Here is a 27,268-nt window from a genome sequence, read left to right as displayed (position 1 = left end):
ATGGGCCTCAAGTGGCTGATAGGATATCATCCATCAGGGTGGGATGAGCGAATTATGCACCTATGTGGGAAGCTGGTCGAGTGGAAGCGTGGCAGCAGCGTGGCTGCTTCCAAGCTGCTCTGCCCGTATCGACTACTCCACCACATTTGTACGTACAACTTGTATCCAAGGACTAGCAACCGGACTGAGTGCAACCGTTTCATGATCGAGCCCCTCTACCAAGTGGGCCAGGGAGCTCAAGTTTGTCTCCCCACCATTGTGCTTATCCATATCGTAAAGGCAGCGACATCGACTTGGGAAAATGCAGCACTTCCATTTGGTCGCTTAATCTGTAAGCTCGCCCGCAAGTACGGGATCAAGGGATCCAATGGGGACCCCGAGCCCGTGAAATTCATCAACGAAACTACGATCAACCATATGAACATTAGCCTGAAACTCAAGATGTCGAGGATCGGAAAAAATGGGGATGAGATCGAAGAGGAAGAAGAAGAGGAGAGCGATGAAAAAGAAGAAGAAAGTGATGGGGAAGAGGAATCCGAAAAGGAAAGGGCAAATGAGACACCTCTTGCCTTACAGGAAATACGAGAGCTCTACCAATCACTTGATGCAAGGATGGAGAGACAAGATAAGCTAGGCGGGAAGCTTTACCGTGCAGTAAAAGCGGTCCTGTGCTGTGTATAGAAAGAGGGAGCACCCCCTCTTTCGCCTGACTCTGAGGAGCAGTAGGCCCTCATGCCGCCCCTTTTTGTGGTCCCATCCCTAGCATGGTGTCATCTTCTCCCTACGGGGAGTTCATGATATCGTGAAATGCATGGAAATGACTGTGAAGTGGAGCGAATTGACCATGAAATGTGTGGAAATGACCATGAAGTGAAGGGAATTCACCATGAAATGCATGGAAATGATCGTGAATCAACACGGAATCGTCGGGAATGACCGTGAAATGCATGGAAATGACTGTGAAGTGAAGCGAATTGACCGGGAATTGAGCGGGCCAAACTGGAAATTAAGCAGGACAAACTCGAAAATGAGCTGGCCAAACTGAAAATTGAGCGGGACAAATTGAAAATTGAGCTGGCCAAATAAGAAAATGAGCGGGCCAAATTGGAAATTGAGCGGGACAAACTGGATATTGAGCGGGTCAAACTAGGAAATGAGCGGGACAAACTGGATATTGAGCGGGCCAAACTAGGAAATGAGAGGGCCAAACTGGAAATTGAGCGGGATTGGATGTTCATTAAAAGCTTCTATTTTCTGTGTAAGTAGAAAGCTTTGAAAGAAAGGAAAGACTAGTGGGGTTAGATGTCCAACCCTACTGTGTTTATCAAACAAGATATGCAATTTACATAAAATACACCTAAGTAAAGTTGGTTTTATTTCCTCATAATATTTGAAAAGTGGGGTCCTCAATCTCTTTATCATGGATTCCTATGAAAAGTTGGTTTTATTTCCTCAAGATATTTGAAAATTGCAAAAAGCACTAATCAAAAGAGTCTGGAGCTGGATATCTTGTGGCAATTGCCATGAAACTTGATCGACTTTCTGGAAACCTTTATCTATTTCTAGTAAGCTTATCTTATGTTTTTGTTGCTGGAAAATCATGAAAGTATATAATTCCTAAAACTCCTCAATCGTTATTGCTGGTCCATATCACTATCAGATGCGCATTCCAAGCATGTAAACGCGAAGCCTATTCATTATTGCAGATAGTGGTTGAGACAGGTCTTATTGGAAGACAAGCCAGTGGGTCTGTTACCATAACTGATTGGGAAACTTTAAGTTGCTATGTTTTCTTTATGTATGCATGGTTTATTTTCCCTTGTAAGAAATCGATTCTTTCATATGCATATTACTCCTTTTAGTTGGGGATTTATTTTAGTGCTCAACTAGTAGTCCTTGGAATATTCATTTGAACGGGACAAACTGGAAATTTAGCCGACCAAACTGGAAATTGAGTGGGACAGACTAGAAATTGAGTGGGCCAAACTGGAAAATGAGCGGGACAAACTGAAAATTGAGCAAGCCAAACTGGAAATTGAGCGGGCCAAAATTGAGCGGGACAAACTGGAAATTGAGCAGGCCAAATTGGAAATTAAGCGAGCAAACATGGAAATGAGCGGGACAAACTAAAATTTCAGTGGGCCAAATTGGAAATTTAGCAGGCCAAACTGGAAATTAAGCTGGCCAAACTGGAAATTGAGCTGGATAAACTGGAAATTGAGCGGGCCAAACATGAAATTGAGCGGGACATTGAATGAAGCCATTGTACCAACCTCACCTAACCTAACCAGAATTCCTGCTGTGTTGTGATTGTGGAAGTTGCAACTTGCTCATTGTCAAATTGCCCTGGGTATACTTCTAAATTCAAATCAGCCATTTGAAACCAGTGAGGTACTAACAGTAACTAGGTTACAGTGCTGAGTTGTAGTCAATGGGTAACAGGCAGTGCAGTAATGTGATTGTTCTGGTATGCTTCCCATATTCACCAATTCATCCTTTTTCTTGTTACACTTTTCTTTTTTCTTATATAGGTGCAGATTCTACCAAAGAAAGCAGCTGCTATACGGGCCATTTATATCTCAAATTATCATGCCTTAATCTTTTGTAACTTTTCCTCGGTACTGTAACGTGGTTGATTGGAATGTTCTTTTGCCATTTTCCCACATATGTTGGCTTCACTTGACTTTCTTAACCAAATGTACCTTTTCTTTTGTGTTTCTTTTCTTTTCTGCTCAATTTTTTTTTTTGTTTTCTAACATTCCTCTTTCCATTGTCATCTTTGTATTATCGTGTAATTGTCTAGCCTTAGTTTAATGCTCAGGTGCTCCTGGCAACTTGGTTTTACACAATAGATTTGAACAGGGCTCCTTATGCTTGTGTCAAATACTCAGCCTATCATATCAGTGCCAATATATTACAACATAAGAAATTAAGTGAGGCAGCATAAGAAATTCAGTATGACAAATTGAAAATGAGCGAGGTTACTTAGAAATTGAGCAAGACAACCAAAAGATTATTGCATGAGAGGAAATATATTACAACATATATCATACAAAACACTAAATAAATTACAAAGTATGCTACACATCAGGTATGGGAAACTTGCACGTCCGACGATTATGTTCGGGTTGTTTGCATCAACCACACTTTAATGTTTTTGATTCTTCTCCACGTGAGGGAATTCTTAACTTTTTTGGTCTTCTAGATGGCCTCTTCTGTCCCGGGGGTTTAATTTTCGCACAGTACTCCTTGAAGCCATCTATAATCTCCCATTCGCTCATGTCACGTACTGGGTACACTGATTCGTTATATGTGCTCAAGTAATTTTGCGCTGTGTAGAATGGGGAGCAGTACGAGTAATGAGGAAGATTGAAATTTATACATGAGGACAGGGCATGCATACAAGGGTACCCCTTCATGTCAAACTCACGACATGTACATGAAAGCGAGCTGAGCTTGACTGTATCATTATAATTTCCCACGACGTAGTACTCATCTCGAGAAATCGGATGACAGCGAACATCTCGCGCCTTCTGTATAAGATCCTTCAACTGTTGCTCCGCCCATGGTGTCAACGGACCGACAAATGAGGCTGCAGATTCTCTTCTCTTGTAAAATAATTCTTGTATCTTACATCTTACGGCCTCTATCAATTTAGTAACAGGGTATTCCCGTGCTTCTTTGAAGAGGGCGTTAACACACTTAGATATATTTGTGGTGACCAAGTTGAATCTTTTACCTGTAAAGTGCGATGATGCCCATCTTTCGTAGCCAATTTCTGTCAGCCATGCATGTACTGGGGGGTTGGCCATTTCAATATCATGCATTAATTTTTCAAATTCAGCCCTCCTGCAAGTCTTAACTGCCCGCCAGTAGTATATCTCCAACGACTTGTCTTTAAAGGTGTCCACCAAGTTTCTATAAATATGGTACGCACAATACCCATGAATTGCATGTGGGAATACTTGGGGAACCTCTTTCATTAAACCTTTATGTCGATCGGAAATAATCACAAGACCCTCCAGATACCCTAACGCATCGTTAAGGTAGGTAAGGAACTAATTCCAACTCATGCTGTTCTCCAATTCTCCGATGCCAAACGCAATTGGAAATATATGATTGTCCCCATCTAAGGCCATGGCGATGAATAGAACACCCTTGTATTTACCCTTTAAGTGTGTCCCATCAATGGCTAATACCCTCCGTATAGAATTCTGAAAACTTCGAACGCACTGTCTGAGCGCTACAAAACACCTCTCAAACCTCCAAGTCTCTTGGTAAACAAGCACGACAGTCATCGTCCCCGGGTTGACCATCCTCAACTCATGCAAATACAGGGGGAGTTGATTGTAAGAGTCTTCGTAAGACCCCATCACCTGTTTAATTACAAGCTCCTTAGCTTTCCATGCCTTCCTATAACTAACAAGAATATTATATTTCTCTTGCACAGAGAAGATAATATCATGTGGCCTCAAACCTAACCGTTGCTCAATGCAGCTAACAACCAGATCACACGCTAACTTACTGCTTGCTTGCCGGTGATCACTCTTCATCCATGACATGCCGCACGTGTGTTTTAACGTATAATTTCGCATCTTGAATATCTCGGTATCATTCAATCGACTTGCGTCAACCCTCCAGTTGCATTTATCTTCAAAGCACACCACGCTAAATCTGCTAGAATTTGAGTACAGTACCTTATACTGGAATTTATTGCAAATTGCAAATTGGCTTAGAACATACTGGCATCGACTCTTGTCCTTAAATGTTTGTCCAACAGCTATATCGATCGGTTCACCCAACGAATCTGTATATTCTAGCAGTGCTGCATTGGTGAATGCAGCATCATCAAATGGCACGGGAACTTGACGAGTGATGAAGTTTCGCTTTTAGCAAGGTCTGAAAGCGGAATGTCGCTTACACGTACAGCTCGCGTGGTGGATGATGATGGCAGATCTGCTGTTGTTGCTAAAGACGGTGCCATACACTCATAAGTGAGGTTAAGGTTACATGCCTAGCTGACTTGGCTACTCACAAAGTTTGATGTTTGAGGCGGCTCGGGTAGTTGATCGTTGCTCACTACCACTTATAATGGAGATGCCCTGTATTCAAATTCCACGCCATGCTCCTCAGGCAAGCTATCTATGTGTGTTTTCTATTTAATGTGTTGCGTTGTCTCGATGACTAAGGGAATGAATTTATCCAAATGCTCCAACTGTGTTGCCAGGAACTCTCGCACGTCATTGTCGTCTGCGATTACAGTTAGAGGGATTGATTTATTTGTGCAAGGATACATTACTTTCATCCTAATATCACAATCTGTTGGTTGACTCTTAATAATCCTGTAAATTCTAGATAGAAGCTCCTCATACGTAGTCTCGACACGTAGTGAAAAAGTTTTCGAATCCCCACCAGTGTATGAGTATCGCTTGTTCTCATATTCAATCTTCCCGCCATAACAGCAGATGATTCTCGTAGTAGACATTATCTGAAAACCAATACAATGACATTATATTAGTGAATCATTAAGCCATGGAAGCTTGCCATAAGACAAAACTCGATTAAATAATAGAGGAGCGAGTACTCATGTTCCATAATAGATGACGATGATACATAGCTTAAGGAAATAAAATGTAAACAATGCGTTAATTTTTTTTTAAATAAACAAAAAGAGCTTATATGGATTACAAATTCAGAGATAAGAATGATTTCATGTGGTGCTTGTTAAATTCAGTGATGCTATCTATCATGGAATATCCATATAGTCTTCTATTTTAACAAGGGACAATTCTATGATGGCCTAGTACACTTTCAAAAAAAATATGCAAACCTAACATTTCTACATGAGGATTTGGGTTTAAAATATGTTAAACTTACATATATTTTCAAAGATAGTCTCAACAAGCAGAGTCTAGGGTTGAAATTTCACCTAAAATTTCACTATTAATTATTTCTAATTGTTAGAGCACACGAGGGATGTTGTTTCCGATCAACGAGATGTATTTGAGGATTCGAAATACAAAATCCTAATCTCAATATGCTCCATTTAGTGCTGGAATTTTTTTCTCAAACCTTTATACATTCGCTTCTAGTTAGTGCTAATTGCTAAAAGTTATGAGAAATATCATCTCTAACTAATGAGATTTCTTAGTAAATTTTCATTGTTAACTCCTAGTGCAGGTTTTAAGTATAGGGAGTGCTTAAATTTGATCTAATGTACAATGTAATGGGTAAGAAACTGCTTACAATGCCTAAACTCATTTCACCTACTGTCTACTGAGTGTCTTCGCAATGTCATTTCAACTAAGAAAAATTATGGTAAAATTCAAATCCTAAGTTGCTAAAAAGTTCATTGGAGGTCAAGTTCAAGGAACGTTCTTGTTTAGTCTAATATACATCATAACAGATTGTTTGTTCTCCCATAATTCCTAAGTTTAGTTCTAAGTTCAAACAATCATTCTAAAAGTTTTTAATGGGGACTTAAGTTTTGTTCCTAGGTTTCATGGTTATGCAGTCAATCTCCTAGAGAACTTAAAATATTGAGTCTCTATCTTCTCAAATGTCATAATTCCAAAGTGATTCCAACCAAGTTTGAATGGCTATTCTAATGATTTTAAGAGAACCTAAGTTTCATTTCTACGTTCAAACAACTAAATCTGAAATTTCCTAAGGTCCTAAACTTTTATGTCTCTAGGTTCGCAATTTTACTTCTTCTGAGGGAATTCTTCATAGGTTCAATTAGCTATTCTAGTAACTGGAGTAGCATGTGGCTTACATTGAGCACTCGGTAAAGCTCATATGTCATGGGTGGATGTTATGCATCATGGCATCATGGTACCCACGTACATCCCTTAAATTTTGTCCAGATTGCTCTTTAAATTGTACATATTATCAAATCATTATATTAAACATCAACATATGAATTTAAGATGGATTCTTATAATTCCTCTAAGCTCAAATGATGGCCCACAAATGTGTCATATCAATCTCAAGTATGGTTAAGCAATTTGGAATATTTAAAAGTTCATTCAACATTCAACAAATATTCTACATTGTATGGTGTATAAGACAAAATAAAATGTAATTTAACGGTTCATGTCATATCTACTAGAAATATACCTATATTTAAGCAATCACAAATGTACCATAAGGGGATACAAGGCTAAATTCTCTACACATGGTTAATTAGAATTAGCGTAATAAGAATTTAAGCATTACATCATATACATTAGTACTAAATATCAAGCACTTGACAAATTTGAGCGAGGTTCGGATAAAATGGAATAAACCTCAACTAGAATTAAGCGCGGCAAACATGGAAATGATTAAGGCAAACATGAAAATTCAACGACGCAACCTATAAATTGAACGAGGCAAACTAGAAATTCAGCGAGGCAGCCTATAAATTGAACAAGGCAAACTAGATATTCAATGAAGGAAAAGCGAAAGTTCAGCGAGACAGGCTAGAAATTGGGCGAGGCAAACTACAAATTGAACGAGGGAAAAATGAAATCGATCAAGGGAAGTTCAAATTTGAGCGACGCAAAAGAAATAATTGAGCAAGGGAAGCCTGGAAATTTAGCGACACAACCTAGATTTTGAACGAGACAAACTAGAAATTCATCAAGGGAAGAGGGAAAATTGAGCGAGGTAAAATATATATTGAGCGAGGCCAATTGACATTTGATCGAGGAAAGCTGAAATTGAGCATGGCAAACTGAAAATTGAGCGTGACAAACTAGAAATTGAGCAACGCAAACATGAAATTGAGTGAGATAAGAATGAAATTCATTGAGGCAAACATGAAATTTATCAATGCAAACATTAAATTGAGCGAGCCTAGCATGAAATCGAGCTGGGCAAACATTAACTTGAGCAATTCTACCATGAAATTGAGTTAGGCGAACATTGAATTGAGCGAGCCTAGCATGAAATTGAGTTGGGCAAACATTGAATTGAGCGAGCCTACCATGAAATTGAGCTAGGCAAACATTGAATTGAGCTAGCATAGCATTAAATTGAGCTAGGCAAACATGAAATTGGGCGACTCTAAAATGAAATTGAGTGAGCCCTAAAATGAAATTGAGTGAGCTTCAAATGGAATTAAACAAGTTTCACATGAATTTGAACGATCAACGCATAAAATTGACTAAGCCTAACAAATGAAATTGTAAGAGCCTGACATGAAATTCACCGAAATTCACATAAAATTCGATGAGTAGTCGATCAATTGTCGTTGACTTTCGCTTGTCTCAATTTCCGTGAGTTCTTTCTTCAAATTAAAGTGTGCAATGGCTAAGTTTGACCAAGCACCTTTGCTGAATTACAAGCTGAATTTCTACAGGTACTTAGTTAATCGTTGTTCAATACTACAAAGGAAAGAATCGATAAACCACACTAGGGTTTTTTTTTTTAATATCTGTACCTCCAGCAACCGTAGCCTCGCTCAATGCAAGTTGAGGACGAATGCTTTCAAATGAGGGATTAATTTGTACCTTTCCGAAGGTTGGAGGTGCAACCACTTTGAAGGATTCTATGTAACCCTCACCAAGATAAAAAATGGCAAATGTAGAATGATAATACGGAGATGATAAAGTTTCACTTTTAGTAAGGAAAATGATAAGTAAAACGGCCGTGCGTCGGTTTTTCGTTGCAATGGAGCGTAGGGATGTGCACTGAGAAAAAGCGCATGTGTTTTCTGTTAAAGGGAGAGGAAAAGCAACGGCAGTAAAAAGGAGGGGTAGTTTCATCCTCAAAGTCGCTGTCCGCACGTGCTAGTCTAACTTGGTAACTTAAATTTGTCTTCCTTCATAAAAACCGCTGGGTAAAAGGTTTTGTCTACAGTGGTCATTTTCCCATCTCATTTTGGAAGTTCTATTTTTAGAAGGTTGGAGTTATATGATACTCAGGTGGATGTGACGCTTGATACGCAAGCACTGAGTAACTGTACACGTGGCATATATTAACTCAATAAACCGAGTAAATATTGCATTACACTATCTCCAAAATACGTTCTCAGGATCAGATTTGTTCAACAATCATACCATCCTATTCCTGGACATCTTTTTGTGGAAATAGGACCGTTGGATGTATTTTTCATTTCTAGCCATCCATTAAATATCTACCAATCGGATATTCAGACAATAAAATAAGCTTATTTATTTGTTCGTGATTTATTTTCCATAGGTACCATCATTTAGACGGTTTATCTTGATTATTTATATGCCATTTCTATGAAAATTTTAGGTGCATGCGTATCATTCACCCCTCTTTGCCAGCGTATCTAAAATTTTCACCCAGAAAGGTTCCGTTGAGAGGCATTTGGATGGTTTTTTTTTTTTTTTTTTTTTTTGTTTTTGGTTTTTTAATTATGACAATGGCTCCACTAAATCAAGGTTTTGGCATCCTCTCTCTAAACTTTGGCCTTTTGGCCCTTAGAGTACTTTTGCCATTTTTTTATGACAAAAATGTCCTTTTACTAGAGGTGGGCATTGAGTCGAGTCGGACCGGATTGGGTCCAACTCAATTCGATCCAATTTTTCTAAGTACCTAACCCGAACTCGATCCAATCTGGGATCGAGTCCAGCAAGACTGACTCGATTCGATCCGATTCCATACTAGCCTAACCCGAATTGAGTCCGACTCGGTCAGGGAAACCGACTACGATCGGGTTGGGTACGGTTCGAATTGAGTCTTCTGTTTTATATATATATATATATATATATATATATATATATATATATATATATATATATATATATATATATATATATATATATAGAGTCATGCTCCCCTGCGCACCTATGCACGTGCGCACCTTTGTACACGTGTCATGGGTGTCTAATCTGAATGGTCCATGTGATGCGGAATTCCATGAAACCCCATGTGACAAATTTTCACCCTGATCTAAAATTCTGTTGGGCCATAGCAAAGAGAAATGCAAATCAAGGGAGGAAAATGTTTTCATTTTTCATGGGCCATCAAAGTTTTAGATCAAAGTAAAACTTGGGCCCGGGGGGTTTCACGAGGTGCCGCTTCACATGACCGGTTTAGATTTTGGATCCACATCACGTAGGATGGGTTCTCAAAAAAGTTCGTACGTAGTATGTACGAACTGGTTCGCAGGTGAGTGTTTCCGTGTGTGTGTGTGTGTGTGTGTGTGTGTGTGTGTGTGTGTGTGTGTGTGTGTGTGTGTGTATATATATATATATATATAATCAGATCAATTCCCGAAATGCCTTTCTCGATATTCCTCAATGTCCCAGCTATTCACGGAACGTGAGATGTAGATGAATAATCATCTACTTCCGGAAGAAATTGAAGAATTTCTCGGGAATCCTACAAGATCAATTCATTCTTTTTTCTCTGACAGATGGTTAGAATTTCATCTGGGTTCAAATCCTACTAAGAGGTCCACTAGAGATCAAAAATTGTTGAAGAAACAACAAGATGTTTCTTTTGTCCCTTCCAGGCGATCGGAAAATAAAGAAATGGTTGATATATTCAAGATAATTACGTATTACAAAATACTGTCTCAATTCATCCTATTTCATCAGATCTGGGATGTGATATGGTTCTTAAGGATGAATCGGATATGGGCAGTTCTAATAAGATTTCATTCTTGAACAAAAATCCAATTTTGGATTTATTTCATCTATTCCTTGATCGGAACAAAGGGGGATACACGTTACATCACGATTTTGAATCAGAAGAGAGATTTCAAGAAATGGCAGATCAATTCACCCTATCAATAACCGAACCGGATCTGGTGTATCATAAGGGATTTGCCTTTTCTATTGATTCCTATGGATTGGATCAAAAAAAAATTCTTGAATAAGATATTCAACTCTAGGGATGAATCGAAAAAGAAATCTTTATGGGTTCTACCTCCTATTTTTCACGAAGAGAATAAATCTTTTTATCGAAGGATCAGAAAAAAATCGGTCCGGATTTCCTGTAGGAATGATTTGGAAGTTCCAAAACCAAAAATAGTGGTATTTGCTAGCAACAACATAATGGAGGCGGTCAATCAATATAGATTGATCCGAAATCTGATTCAAATCCAATATAGCACCTATGGGTACATAAGAAATGTATCGAATCGATTCTTTTTAATGAATAGATCCGATCGCAACTTCGAATATGGAATTCAAAGGGATCAAATCGGAAATGATACTCTGAATCATCTAACTATAATAAAATATACGATCAACCAACATTTATCGAATTTGAAAAAGAGTCAGAGGAAATGGTTCGATCCTCTTATTTCTCGAACCGAGAGATCCATGAATCGGGATCCTGATGCATATAGATCCAAATGGTCCAATGGGAGCAAGAATTTCCAGGAACATTTCGTTTCTGAACAGAAGCACCGTTTTCAAGTAGTGTTCGATCGATTACGTATTAATCAATATTCGATTGATTGGTCCGAGGTTATCGACAAACAAGATTTGTCTAAGTCACTTCGTTTCTTTTTGTCCAAGTCACTTCTCTTTTTGTCCAAGTCACTTCTCTTTTTGTCTAAGTCACTTCCTTTTTTCTTTGTGAGTATCGGGAATATCCCCATTCATAGGTCCGAGATCCACATCTATGAATTGAAAGGCCCGAATGATCAACTCTGCAATCAGTTGTTAGAATCAATAGGTGTTCAAATCGTTCATTTGAATAAATTGAAACCCTTCTTATTGGATGATCATGATACTTCCCTAAGATCAAAATTCTTGATCAATGGAGGAACAATATCACTATTTTTGTTCAATAAGATACCAAAGTGGATGATTGACTCATTCCATACTAGAAATAATCGCAGGAAATCCTTTGATAACACCAATTCCTATTTCTTAATGATATTCCACGATCGAGACAATTGGCTGAATCTCGTGAAACCATTTCATAGAAGTTCATTGATATCTTCTTTTTATAAAGCAAATCGACTTCGATTCTTAAATAATTCACATCACTTCTGGTTCTATTGTAACAAAAGATTCCCTTGTTATGTGGAAAAGACCCGTATCAATAATTATGATCTTGCATATGGACAATTCCTCAATATCTTGTTCATTTGCAACAAAATATTTTCTTTGTGCGTTAGTAAAAAAAAACATATTTTTTTGGAGGGAGATACAATTTCACCAATCGAGTCACAGGTATCTGAAATATTCATTCCTAATGATTTTCCACAAAGTGGTGGTAAAACGTATAACTTGTACAAATCTTTCCATTTTCCAATTCGATCCGATCCATTCGTTCATAGAGCTATTTACTCGATCGCAGACATTTCTGGAACACCTCTAACAAAGGAACAAATAGTCAATTTTGAAAGAACTTATTGTCAGCCTCTTTCAAATATGAATCTATCTGATTCAGAAGGGAAAAACTTACATCAGTATCTCAGTTTCAATTCAAACATGGGTTTGATTCACACTCCATGTTCTGAGAAAGATTTACCATCAGGAAAGAGGAAAAAACGGAGTCTTTGTCTAAAGAAATGTGTTGAGAAATGACTGTTGGGGGCCTTGCACAAAACCTTAGGATCTAGCCTCCCGAAACAAACCAAAATTATGTAATAATAATGCAATGAAAATAATCAAAGCATCAACCACACACCACAAAAGAGATTTTTACGTAGAAAAACCTTAAAGAGGTAAAAACCACGAGACCTCGTCCAGATCAACAATCCACTATAAAGCAGAACGTTACAACTGATCATAAGCACACCTTGCTATGATCAAACCTTCATAACTCACGCAGGAGTGGATAAACAGTAAGAGAACAAAGAAAAAAATGGAGAGATCTCACCGATTATAAGGACGTAGAAGCGCTGAGACGTAGACTCCCTTCCACAAGCTTCCTCTCTCTCTCTCTCTCTCACACACACACACCTTTGATAGCCCTAAATCCTTTACAAACCCTTACAAAGCTTTAGGAAACCCTCTTATTTTATTTTCATCCCCTAGAAAAGCCCTAGGGACCCCTTTTTATAGTTTTAGGAAACTCCCTTCCACACCCCTTGCGAAAGGGCCTCAAAAATCCAATTCTCACATAAAATCGGACTAGAATCTGCGTAACCACGACTAGTTGAGCAATGTCGTCGACCAGTCGAGTGGCCCACTCGATCGGTTGAGCACCTTCCTTGACTGGTCGAGCACCATGGGAAAAATACCTCATTCATCGCTGGACTGTGAGTCGAGACAGAGCTCGACTAGTCTCGACTGGTCTTGCACCAGCCCTCGACCGGTCAAGTGAGGCTCACGGCCAGTCGAGCACGGGAGAAAAACCCCATCAAATCTCTCCCCTTTTGAACCAGGAAGGATTCACCTTCTTTAAGCCAGCCTGGTTTCTACAAATCTCAAACTTGACCTTGAGCAAAGCCTTAGTCATCATGTCTGACCCATTATCGTCCGTGTGGACCTTCTCAAGCTGTAACACCTTTTGTTCCAAAGTATCCCTAATCCAGTGATACCGAATCTCTATGTGCTTTGACTTGGAATGCTGACTTGGATTTTTTCTCAAGTGTATAGCACTCTGACTATCACAATAGACCATGTGCTACTCCTGCTTCAAGCTAAGTTCTTGTAGGAACCTTTTCATCCAAAGCATCTCTTTGTATGCCTCTGTGACTACAATGTACTCGGCCTTTGTCGTCAATAATGCTACAACCTTCTATAGCTTGCTTTGCCAAGAAATCGCTCCCCCTGCAAATGTGAACATAAACCCCGATGTAGACTTCCTGGAGTATATGTTGCCTGCCATATCTGTATCTGTGTAACCCTCTAACATAGGTTTTCCAACACCATAGCATAGGCTCAACTTGGATGAGACTGTTAAATACCGTAGTATCCATTTCACCGCTGCCCAATGCTCTTTGCCAAGATTGGCAAGATACTGGCTGACAACACCAACCACATATGCTATGTCTAGGCATGTACACACTATAGTATACATCAAACTTCCTACAGCTGACGCGTAGAGTATCTTCTGCATCTCTTCCACCTCTGCCTTCGTCTTGGGACACTGCCTGTCGCTAAATCTGAAGTGACCATCCAATGGAGTACTGACTGGCTTCGCTGCATTCATATTGAACCACTCTAGGACTTTCTTAATATACCACTCTTGTGACAGCCAAAGCTTCCTGCTGCTTCTGTCACAGGTTATCTCCATTCCTAGGATCTGTTTAGCCAGGCCCAAGTCTTTCATCTCAAATGACTTGCCCAACTCCTGTTTTAGCCTATCGATCTTCTTGGTGTCTTTTTCCATGATGAACATGTCATCAACGTATAATAGTAGAACTAAGAAATCACCATCTGAGAATTTGCGTATGAACACACAGTGGTCTGACTCCATTCTGTTATACCCATGCTTCAACATAAACGAGTCGAACTTCTTGTACCATTGTTGTGGAGCTTGTTTCAACCCATACAAGCTCTTCCTCAGCCTACACACCATATGCTTTGTGCCCTTGACTTCGAACTCATCTGGTTGGTGCATGTAGATCTCTTCTTCTAGGTCACCATGGAGAAAGGTAGTTTTAATATCTAACTGCTTTTATCTCTAGATCCATGCTAGCTGCCAACCTAAGCAACACCCGTATGGATGTCATCTTCACCACTGGTGAGAATATCTCCTCGAAGCCTATGCCTTTCCTCTGACTAAACCCTTTCACCACAAGTCTGACCTTGAACCTCGTCTGTGAATTCTTCTGCTCAACTTTCTTTCTGAACACCCACTTGTTGCTCAAAGCTTTCTTACCCTTAGACAATTTCACCATATCATAATTGTGGTTCTTATGCAAGGATTCCATCTCCTCTTGCATAGCTTTCAACCACTCCCCCTTATGCTCGTCGGCTAGGGCCTTAGAATAATCTTTTGGCTCTCCCCCATCAGTCAGCATAATGTACTCATGCGGTGAGTACCTTTTGGATGGCTGTCTGTCCCTAGATGACCTCTTCACCCGTGACTCAATAGGTGGATTAAGTGGGGGCTGATCCCCTAGTCCATCTTCTAAAGGAACTCCCTTGTCTTCTGCACCTTGCTGTACTCTCCCGTTATCAGGCACCATGGGAAGAATAATCGGATCCATGTCCTTTAGCTCACCTGAACTAGATTGGTTCTTGTCTGGTTTACCAATGTCTTCTATACACTGATCTTCAAAGAAAACCACATCTCTACTCCTGACCAGCTTTTTCTCGGTTGGATTTCATAATCTGTAACCAAACTTTTCATCACCATACTCCAAAATATACACTACCTGATCTTCATATCGAGCTTGGACCTCTCATCCTTTGGTATGTGAACGGATGCCCTACATCCAAACACCCTGAGATGACTGTACGATGGATCCTGTCCAGTTCACACCTTCTCAGGTACTTCTCCATTCAACGGGGCTGATGAAGATCTGTTTATCAAATACACCGCCGTGTGCATTGTTTCTCCCCAGAATGTCTTGGATAATTTCGCATGGGATAACATGCATCTGATTCTCTCTACAAAGGTGCGATTCATTCACTCAGCCACACCATTATGCTGTGGGGTCTTGGGAACCGTCTATTCATGCTGTATACCCAGGGACTTACAATACTTATGAAAGTCGCCAATGTATTCACTACCATTGTCAGTCCGGATGCACTTCAATGATCTACCTGTCTCTCTCTCGACCATAGCATGAAACAATTTTAACACAAAGACCTCTCCTTGGATTTCAAAGCATAAACCCAAACCCTCCTAGATGCATTATCTATAAAAGTGACAAAATACAATGCCCCACCCAAGGTTTTTTTCCTCATAGGACAACAAATATCAGAATAAACCAAATCTAATGCATGTACTTTATTAACATGAGAAGCAGATTTAATAAATGAAACTTTATGCTGTTTCCCTAATAAACAATTGATACAATTTTTGAGAGGTATACCTGTCACGTCTGGAAGGAGTTGCTTCTTCGCTAATAGCTGAAGCCCTTTTTCACTCATGTGGCCTAGACGCCTGTGCCACATGTCAATAGCCGAATCTTCCACTGCGTTCAACCCACCCTTGCACACATTGACACTTACCTTATAAAGGGTGCAACACTTCTTTCCTCTAGCTGCGATCAACGAACCCTTGATGAGCTTCCAGTGCCCACCAGTAAACTGGCTTTCATAGCTACCATCATCTAACCTTCCCGTCGACATCAAGTTGAGGTGAAGGTATGGGATATGCCTCACATCCCTGAGAACCAATGTGCAGCCCACATCGGTCTTCACACAAATATTATCGACTCCTACGATTTTCGATACGCCAGAATTTCCCATCTTCACGGTCCCATAGTCACCTGACTTGTAGCTTGTGAAGAAGTCCCTGCATGGAGTCGCATGAAAAGAAGCTCCTGAGTCAATCACCCAGTCGGTGTCCTGACTTGTAGCCGTGAGACAAACATCATGATCTGCTGAAAGAATAACTACAACGTCGCCATCTGAAGCGACCGCAGTAGAATCTGATTCATCTTCCTTCTCCTTTCCTTTTCCTTTCTTGTTGTTCTTCTTACCACGACATTCATGCTTGTAGTGGCCTTTCTTGCCACAATTTCAGCATTCAACATCCTTCCTAGTACTCGACTTGCCTCTTGATTTATCTCGGGCCTTCCTGCCCTTCCTGTTCTTTCCTCTTTCCCGTTCCTGTGTCACAAGGGCCTCTTGCTGAGTAGACCCCTGAGACTTCCTCCTTGTCTCCTCATTGAAGAGACAACTAGTAACCTGTTCCATGGAAATCTTTCCGTCTAGCGTGGAGTTACTTAGAGACACCACCAATGTCTCCCAACTATCATGTAATGAGCTAAGCAATAGTAAAGCCTGCAATTCATCATCTCGGACTATCTTCATAGAGGAGAGTTGGTTCACTATATTGCTGACCTCATTCATATGCTCGACCACAGAACCACCATCTTTGAACTTGAGATTCACAAGTCGCCTTATCAAAAAAATCATATGACCGGCTGTCTTTCTCTCATACAGCCCTTCCAATTTCAGCCATAGGCTAGTGGCTGAGGTCTCCATAGACACATGGTGGAATACAAAATCGTCCAACCATTGTCTAATAAATCCCACCGCCTTCCAGTCCATCTTCTTCCAATCATCATCAGACATATCCTTGGATTTTGCTGATATGCCTAAAATTGGAGAATATAGGTCCTTGTAATAAAGCAAGTCCTCCATCTTAGCCTTCCATATGGTCCAGTTAAAACCATTGAGGCTGATCATCCTTGATGAGCCACCTTCCACAATTCAAAACCAATCCTACCCGTTTAATGAACTTAGCTCTGATACCACTTTGTTAGGGGCCTTGCACAAAACTTTAGGATCTACCCTCTTGAAACAAACTAGATTATGGAATAATAATGCAATGAAAGCAATCAAAGAATCAACCATACACCATACAAGAGATTTTTACATGGAAAACCCTCAAAGAGGTAAAAATCACGGGACCTCGTCCAGATCAACAATCCACTATAAAGCAGAACGTTACAACCGATCAAAGGCACACCTTGCTATGATCAAACCTTCATCACTCACGCAGGAGTGGATAAACAGTAAGAGAACAAAGAAAAAAATGGAGAGATCTCACCGATTACGAGGACATAGAAGCGCTGAGACGTAGACTCCCTTCCACAAGCTTCCACTCTCTCTTTCTCTCTCTCTCTCTCTCACACCTTTGATAGCTCTAAATCCTTTGGCAAACTGTTACAAAGCTTTAGGAAACCCTCTTGTTTTGTTTTCATCCCCTGGAAAAGCCCTAGGGACCCCTTTTTATAGTTTTAGGAAACTCCCTTCCACACCCCTTGCGAAAGGGCCTCAAAAATATGAATCCCGCACAAAATCGGATTAAAATCGGCGTAACCATGACTAGTTGAGTAGTGTCCTCGACCGGTTGAGCACCTCCCTCGACTAGTCGAGCACCACGAAAAAAATACCTCATTCATCGCTGGACTTTGAGTCGAGACAAAGCTCGACTCGTCTCGACTGGTCGTGTACCAACCCTCGACCGGTTGAGTGAGGCTCACGACCGGTCGAGCACGGGACAAAAACCCCATCAACGCAGATGTATAGAACCTTTTAACGAGATAATGCTTTTTCAAATCTCTCAAAATGGAATTTGTTCCAAACATATATGCCATGGTTCCTTACTTCGATAAGGTGCAAATATCTAAATTTCACCCTTTTAGATACTTCTTCAGACCCATTGCCGATACTAAGTAGCAGTAAAAAATTTGTATCCATTTTTCATGATATTATGTATGGATCAGATATATCATGGACAATTCCTCAGAAAAAATTGTGGGCGATTCTTCCACAATGGAATCTGATAAGTGAGATTTCGAGTAAGTGTTTACAGAATCTTCTTCTGTCCGAAGAAATGATTCATCGAAATAATGAGTCACCTGTTCCATTGATATGGACACATCTGAGATCACTAAATGCTCGGGAGTTCCTCTATTCAATCCTTTTCCTTCTTCTTGTTACTGGATATCTCGTTCGTAAACATCTTCTCTTTATTTCCCGAGCCTCTAGTGAGTTACAGACAGAGTTAGAAAAGATCAAATCCTTGATGATTCCATCATACATGATTGAGTTACAAAAACTTTTGGATAGGTATCCTACATCTGAACTTAATTCTTTCTGGTTAAAGAGTCTCTTTCTAGTTGTTCTAGAACAATTAGGAGATTCTATGGAAGAAATACGGGGTTCTGCTTCTGGCGGCAACATGCTATTGGGTGGTGGTCCCGCTTATGAGGTCAAATCAATACATTCTAAGAAGAAATATTTGAATATCAATCTCATCGATCTCATCAGTATCATATCAAATCCCATCAATCGAATCACTTTTTTGAGAAATACGAGACATTTAAGTCGTACAAGTAAAGAGATCTATTCATTGATAAGAAAAAGAAAAAACGTGAACGGTGATTGGATTGATGATAAAATAGAATCCTGGGTCGCGAACAGTGATTCGATTGATGATGAAGAAAGAGAATTCTTGGTTCAGTTCTCCACCTTAACGACAGAAAAGGGGATTGATCAAATTCTATTGAGTCTGACTCATAGTGATCATTTATCAAAGAATGACTCTGGTTATCAAATGATTGAACAACCGGGATCAATTTACTTACGATACTTAGTTGACATTCATAAAAAGTCTCTAATGAATTATGAGTTCAATAGATCCTGTTTAGCAGAAAGACGGATATTCCTTGCTCATTATCAGACAATCACTTATTCACAAACCTCGTGTGGGGCTAATAGTTTTCATTTCCCATCTCATGGAAAACCCTTTTCGCTCCGCTTAGCCCTATCCCCTTCTAGGGGTATTTTAGTGATAGGTTCTATAGGAATTGGACGATCATATTTGGTCAAATACCTAGCGACAAACTCCTATGTTCCTTTCATTACGGTATTTCCGAACAAGTTCCTGGATGACAAGCCTAAAGGTTATCTTATTGACGATATCGATATTGATGATAGTGACGATATCGATATTGATGATAGTGACGATATTGATGATGACCTTGATACGGAGCTGCTAACTATGACGAATGTGCTAACTATGTATATGACGCCGAAAATAGACCGATTTGATATCACCCCTCAATTAGAATTAGCAAAAGCAATGTCCCCTTGCATAATATGGATTCCAAACATTCATGATCTGTATGTGAATGAGTCGAATTACTTATCCCTCGGTCTATTAGTGAACTATCTCTCCAGAGATTGTGAAAGATGTTCCACTAGAAATATTCTTGTTATTGCTTCGACTCATATTCCCAAAAAAGTGGATCCCGCTCTAATAGCTCCGAATAAATTAAATACATGCATTAAGATACGAAGGCTTCTTATTCCACAACAACGAAAGCACTTTTTCATTCTTTCATATACTAGGGGATTTCACTTGGAAAAGAAAATGTTCCATACTAACGGATTCGGGTCCATGACCATGGGTTCCAATGCACGAGATCTTGTAGCACTTACCAATGAGGCCCTATCAATTAGTATTACACAGAAGAAATCCATTATAGACACTAATACAATTAGATCAGCTCTTCATAGACAAACTTGGGATTTGCGATCCCAGGTAAGATCGGTTCAGGATCATGGGATCCTTTTCTATCAGATAGGAAGGGCTGTTGCACAAAATGTACTTCTAAGTAATTGCCCCATAGATCCTATATCTATCTATATGAAGAAGAAATCATGTAAGGAAGGGGATTCTTATTTGTACAAATGGTACTTCGAACTTGGAACGAGCATGAAGAAATTAACGATACTTCTTTATCTTTTGAGTTGTTCTGCCGGATTGGTCGCTCAAGATCTTTGGTCTCCACCCGGACCCGATGAAAAAAATTGGATCCCTTCTTATGGATTCGTTGAGAATGATTCTGATCTAGTTCATGGCCTATTAGAATTAGAAGTAGAAGGCGCTCTGGTGGGATCCTCACGGACAGAAAAAGATTGCAGTCAGTTTGATAATGATCGAGTGACATTGCTTCTTCGGTCCGAACCAAGGAATCAGTTAGATATGATGCAAAATGGATCTTGTTCTATCGTTGATCAGAGATTTCTATATGAAAAATACGAATCGGAGTTTGAAGAAGGGGAAGGAGAAGGAGCCCTCGACCCGCAACAGATAGAGGAGGATTTATTCAATCACATAGTTTGGGCTCCTAGAATATGGCGCCCTTGTGGCAATCTATTTGATTGTATCGAAAGGACCAATGAATTGGGATTTCCCTATTGGGCCAGGTCATTTCGGGGCAAGCGGATCATTTATCATAAAGAGGATGAGCTTCAAGAGAATGATTCGGAGTTCTTGCAGAGTGGAACCATGCAGTACCAGACACGAGATAGATCTTCCAAAGAACAAGGCTTTTTTCGAATAAGCCAATTCGTTTGGGACCCTGCAGATCCATTCTTTTTCCTATTCAAAGATCAGCCCTTTGTCTCTGTGTTTTCACGTCGAGAATTCTTTGCAGATGAAGAGATGTCAAAGGGGCTTATTACTTCCCAAACAAATCCTCCCACATCTATATATAAACGCTGGTTCATCAAGAATACGCAAGAAAAGCACTTCGAATTGTTGATTCATCGCCAGAGATGGCTTAGAACCAATAGTTCATTATCTAATGGATCTTTCCGTTCTAATACTCCATCCGAGAGTTATCAGTATTTATCAAATTTGTTCCTATCTAACGGAACACTATTGGATCAAATGACAAAGGCATTGTTGAGAAAGAGATGGCTTTTCCCGGATGAAATGAAACATTTGATTCATGTAACAGGAGAAAGATTTCCCATTCCTTAGCCGGAAAGATATGTGGCCATGAAAGAGGGATTAAGTGGAACAGAATTGACCGGGTGGCAGAGTCGTGGAAACACTTGTTTATTCCATATTTTGGACCTTAGCTCCATGGGACAATATGCTACTGCTGAAACATCGAAGAATTGAAATCTTAGATCAAAACACTATGTATGGATGGTATGAACTGCCTAAACAAGAATTCTTGAACAGTGAACAACCAGAGCCTCTTACTCACTACATTAAACAATTTCTATTAATGAAACATGTAAATCCATTGGAAAATAAAAAAGACGCATGTCCGATGAAATGGTTGTTGCTATCTGCTCCAATAACGAATCATTGGTTTAACTGAATAACTAAATAAAATAGATAGACCTTTCTCTTCATATCAGGTCGATGGATCTTCTCAATTGGAAGATCTCCTATGGAGAATACACATTCCGGTTGATTGGGCTTAATTCTAACTATTTTGTTCTGAAGCAAAGATACCCACGGGGGCCGGTTTGTCCTAGTCAAATGTTCACGACCAAGAGGTATTGAATTCTCTTTCGGATAGGCCTTAAAAGGAGAAGGAAGGCTAGAATGTGTAACGCCCTGAAATTCAGGGGTCGTTCATAACTCAGCTCCCGAGTTTCAAAACATCACTTATGCAACATATGTAATGATGAATGTATGTGTAACACCCTGAAATTCGGGGGTCGAGCATAACTCAGCTCCCGAGTTTCACAACATCACTTATACAACATATTTAATGATGGATGTATATTGTCTGTATGAGTGCATAAAACATGGAATAGATTAAGCCAAACTGCAAACATAATTCAGGGATAAGTGAAAGACGCAAGAGGAAGACTTAAAGAAACATATGTGTACATGTGCAAGTCCCTGAAATACATATACTTTGCCAGGTCATAATTACAAGTGTTGTTTTCAAAATATATGTATCAAAATGACATCATCCTTTACAAATACAAAGAAAACCCAGAATCCCTGCATATCAGGACATGACTCACATGAACCCGCCTGAGAACTGCATAAAAGAAAACGCGTCCTCATCATCCTTATACTCCTGCTCTGCCTCAGGGGTCGCGTCATCATCTGCATCTAAGACAGAGTCTGGTTGGTGTTGAAACACCGTCCCAGAATGTGGGAGTGAGTAATCAACTTAGTGGAACTATACAGTAAAAGTTAACATATTATCAAATCAATCAAGCAGTAATGATAAGGCAATACAAGCAAACACGTCATAATTACTCTTGTTAATGCAAGGATGTATGTAGAAATGATGCATGCTCTCGCCTGCACTCCCTCAGCGTCTTCATCTTACGGTACGCATGACAACCTCCCGCAGTGCCAACAACTCCAACGCACATCCAATGCGGTGCATGAACATGATTACCAAGTTTTATTAGTCCTTTTCATACAGCAGGATTGGGAAGCTAAGGTACCTTCCTCATATCACTTTCCAAACAGTGATCCATTCTAGGATCATCAGTCCTAGACAATCTCATACGATCATATGGTTTTAGGTCGCTGCAAAGGGCTTGTCACCAATCAATGCATGCCTATCATACCTTAGTTACTACCCTAAGGCTCGTCGCCTTAATGCAGTAGCAAGGTATGCTCGAGGTCACTACAAAGGGCTCGTCACCAATCAATGTAGGCCGACAGCATGAATATAGTGTCCCATACCACCATAATCGGCTCACGAGTTGAGTGTACTCACTGGTCACTACAGGGAGGCTCGTCACCCCAGCGTAGGCCGACAGCTCGACCATGGTGTCCCATACCACCATGTCCGGCTCATGAGTCTTAGCGGATCAAGGTACAATGGTTAACGAAATTACATTGGTAAGTTTGGTACCCTATATTCAAGCAATAGCGTTCATACATGATGTACATCCACCGGGACAATCGGGTTATTTGACGAACTCAACTAGCAAGAGCGCACGTTGAGTTGAACGACATAGAGTGCGCAAACACTCCGTGTGGCCAAACCACTGCCGACAACCCTAATACGACTTGGGTTCGTCAAACACGTCCTACGTGGTGAAAACAACCTCAGCCACGAACTCAGGGTTTGTTACCGATTTTCTGGACTATTCCATAGTCCCAAACATCTTCAATTTATAACAGGTATTCATACTAACAATTTAGAACAGTAATGGAACAACCATGCTAATCATACAGTATGTGAGCATTTGAAGAATATCAACTTAATATGAATTACACATAAGTAGTGCTTGAAGGTAAACAACAAAGAATATAAATTGCATGTAGGAAATCATACACACTAATAGGATAGTTGAGAATCTCTTCTCAATGCCCATAATAGGTTAATATATTACACACTTAACCATTCAGACATTTCTACAAACACTTTGACTACATAGTCCAACATACATAACGTGTGTTGGTGATAACACACATTTGGACAATTCCTTTCATCAAGGAGTTGACACACATACAACTAGCACAAGTACACGACACTTAATCATGGCAAACACATATTCATATTTTATATGTATATGATACTTCCTACATATACATAGAATACACAAATCTCAATATAACTCATATATATCAGGAACGCAAAATAAACATCATAGTTGGCATGTGAAATTGCATCCACAACAATAATAAACCATTACCCAACATTAAAAGCCTTGAAAATCATAACCTACACGAATATAGTCCGCACCTTAAACCAGAAAAGCACAATAGATCTGATTCAGACGATAAGTCTTCGTCAACGGCGACTAGATAACCTAAGGCATAAATAGAAATGAGCTACATCAACACTTAGATAAGTCTAAGCTTTAAAATAGACTAGGGTTTGATTAACTTACCTAAGAATGAACTTAGAATCGCCGGAATAACGATTCAAAAGTGATGGTTTAGGGATACAGAGTAACAAGAAAGAATCTCAAGATGATTCACCAACTTCCCTCTCACTTTCTCTCTTTTTTTCTTAGCTAGGGTTAGAAAATTCGTATGGAATAGAGAGTGAGGGATTTAAGGTCTTTATATAGGCCTAAAAGAGATGAAAACAGCCCCAGGGCCAAGGTCAACTTAGGTTATAACCAAATCAGGCCTATTCCGATCCAACAGAACACTTCTGGTGGTCCTTTCTCCACGTGCGGTCAGACTTAAGCTCACTGACCATGGATCTAGGTCAGTCTGAGTTTTCATACCGATTGGATTTATAGATCAGCCGTGGCAGACCACTCTCAATTCAACGATCACTGAAACTTGATCAGGTCCACCAGCACTAGGACATGCCAGGGCCATCTTCCCTGATCCGAGGGTGAAATTGAGTCAGAATCCAACGATCAGAAAGCTTAGAATCGGCGCACAAGCGACACGACTCAGATTTCATAAATTATATTTAATTTCTCAGCTTTCTCACACTCTTTACTCTGGACTCAAGCAAATCGACTCAGGACATCATCTGGACTTGATTTTTGAGGTGATAGTCAAGCCCAACGAGATGACCAAAATTGTCTAAGATCGACGCTATCGGACTTTCGACGCGCGGTCCAGGTCCAATACAAAGTTTCCAAGTACTCCCGAGAGCAACTGGATTTAGCGTTGAATCCTAGATTTCGGGGTAACATAGCGTTAACGATTCTACAGGTTTTGGGTCCTGCAGATCAAATTTAAAGTGATTGATACTAATTTCACAAGCAATTGAGTTTAACGCTAATTAACCCACACATAACTTCTAAGGAATTCGAGGTGGTACTCGAGTCTTGGTACGAAATTTTCCGGGTCATTACAGTATGTTGTCTGTATTAGTGCATAAAACATGAAGTAGATTAAGCTAAAACTGCAAACATAATCCAGGGACAGGTGAAATATGCAAGCGGAAGACTAAAGAAATATATATATATATATATATATATATATATATATATATAAAAGTCCCTGAGATATGTATGCTCTGCCAGGTCATAATTACAAGTGTTTGTTTCAAAATACAAGTATTAAAATGAAATAAACCACTGCAACAATAACCCTGAATCCCCATAGCTCAGGACACGGCTCACATGAACCCGCCTAAGAATTGCATAAAGGAGAACGCCTCCTCATCATCCTCATACTCCTGCTCTACCTCGTGGGTCGCATCATCATCTGCATCTAAGACAGAATCTGGTTGGTGTTTAAACACCGTCCCAGAACGTGGGAGTGAGTGATCAACTTAATGGAACTATACAGTAAAGATTAACATGTTATCAATTTAATCAAGCAGTAATGATAAAGCAGTATAATCAAACAAGTCCTAATTACTCTTGTTAATGCAAGGATGTATGTAGAAATGATGCATGCCCTCGCCTGCACTCCCTCAGTGTCTTCATCTTACGGTACGCATGACAACCTCCCGCAGTACTCCACAACGGCAAGGCACATGCAATGCGGTGCATGAACATGATTACCAAGTTTTTATTAGTCCTTTTCATACAGTAGGATTGGGAAGCTAAGGTACCTCCCTCATATTAATTTTCAAACAATGATCCATTCTAGGGTCGTTAGTCCTAGACAATCTCATACGATGTTATGGTTCTAGGTCGTTGCAAAGGGCTCGTCACCAATCAATGCATGCCTAGTCATACCTTAGTTGCTACAATAAGGCTCGTCACCTCAATGCAGTATCAAGGTATGCTCGAGGTCACTACAAAGGGCTCGTCACCAATCAATGTAGGCCGACAGCACGAATACAGTGTCTCATACCACCATAATCGGCTCATGAGTTTGGTTTGCTCACTGGTCACTACGGGGAGGCTCGTCACCCCAGCGTAGGCTGACAGCTCGACCACGGTGTCCTATACCACCATGCTCGGCTCATGAGTCTTAGCGGATCGAGGTACCATGGTTAACGGGATTTCACTAGTAAGTTTGGTATCCTAGATTCAAACAATAGCATCCATATATGGTGAACATCCATCGGGCCAATCGGGTTACTTGACGAGCTCGACTAGCATGAGCACACGTTGAGTTGAACGACATGAAGTGTGTAAACACTCCGTGTGGCCAAACTACTGCCGACAACCCTAATACGACTCGGGTTTGTCAAACACATCCTATGTGACGAATGAATCTCAGCCACGATCTCAAAGCCTGTTACCGATTGCCTGGACCATAACATGGCCCCATACACATTCAACCTTATCTAATAAGTATATGAAGTAATCAAACAGGAATAACCAAGTAGTTCAAGCATAATAGCAAACATGTTATAAGATGCAAGATAACGAGAATCCATACACATGCATTTCATAAGTAAAGCGATAAAATTTAACAACTTGCATGGAGGAAATCATACACATAGTCAACATGGATAATTAGACTAAGAAATTCATGGAGGAAATTGTACACATAAGTAAGGTAGTTGGGATTTCATATCTCAACTCCCTCATAATTCACACCTTACTAACTACGAACTCATTCAGACATTTTCACAAACACTTAGACTACACTTGGCAACATACATCACATATGTCAGCCATATTACATATTAGGGCAAATCCTTTTGACAAGGAGTTGTCACATAGATAACAATCATATTCCTATGACAATTAATCATGACAATCACAACGTCAAATTTCAAATGCATATAAACATATCAACAAGCACATGAATTACCCTATTTACAACATAGATTATATATACACGTAAAACGAAATAGATATCGCATTTGGCATGTGAAATGGCACCCACGTCAGTAATAAATCATTAACTGACATTGAAGGCTTTGAAAACCATAACCTATACGAATATAGTCCGCACCTTAAACCAGAAAATGCGCAACGGATTCGATTTAGATGATAAGTCTTCGTCAACGGTGAATAGGTAACCTAAGACATGAATTAAATTAGCTACATCAACACTTAGACTATTATAAGTTCCAAAACAGGTTAAGGTTTGATTGACTTACCCAAAAATG

At 39.8% G+C, this 27,268-nt stretch overlaps 1 pseudogene; it reads left to right on the top strand.

Annotated features, from left to right (window-relative positions):
- On the top strand, positions 1–21,452 carry LOC131224257 (protein Ycf2-like; annotated as a pseudogene).
- The last annotated feature ends 5,816 nt before the right edge of the window (positions 21,453–27,268 follow it).

Source organism: Magnolia sinica, chromosome 13 (genome assembly GCF_029962835.1).
Source record: "Magnolia sinica isolate HGM2019 chromosome 13, MsV1, whole genome shotgun sequence".
Taxonomy (NCBI): domain Eukaryota; kingdom Viridiplantae; phylum Streptophyta; class Magnoliopsida; order Magnoliales; family Magnoliaceae; genus Magnolia; species Magnolia sinica.
This window is presented reverse-complemented; position numbering and strand designations above follow the sequence as displayed.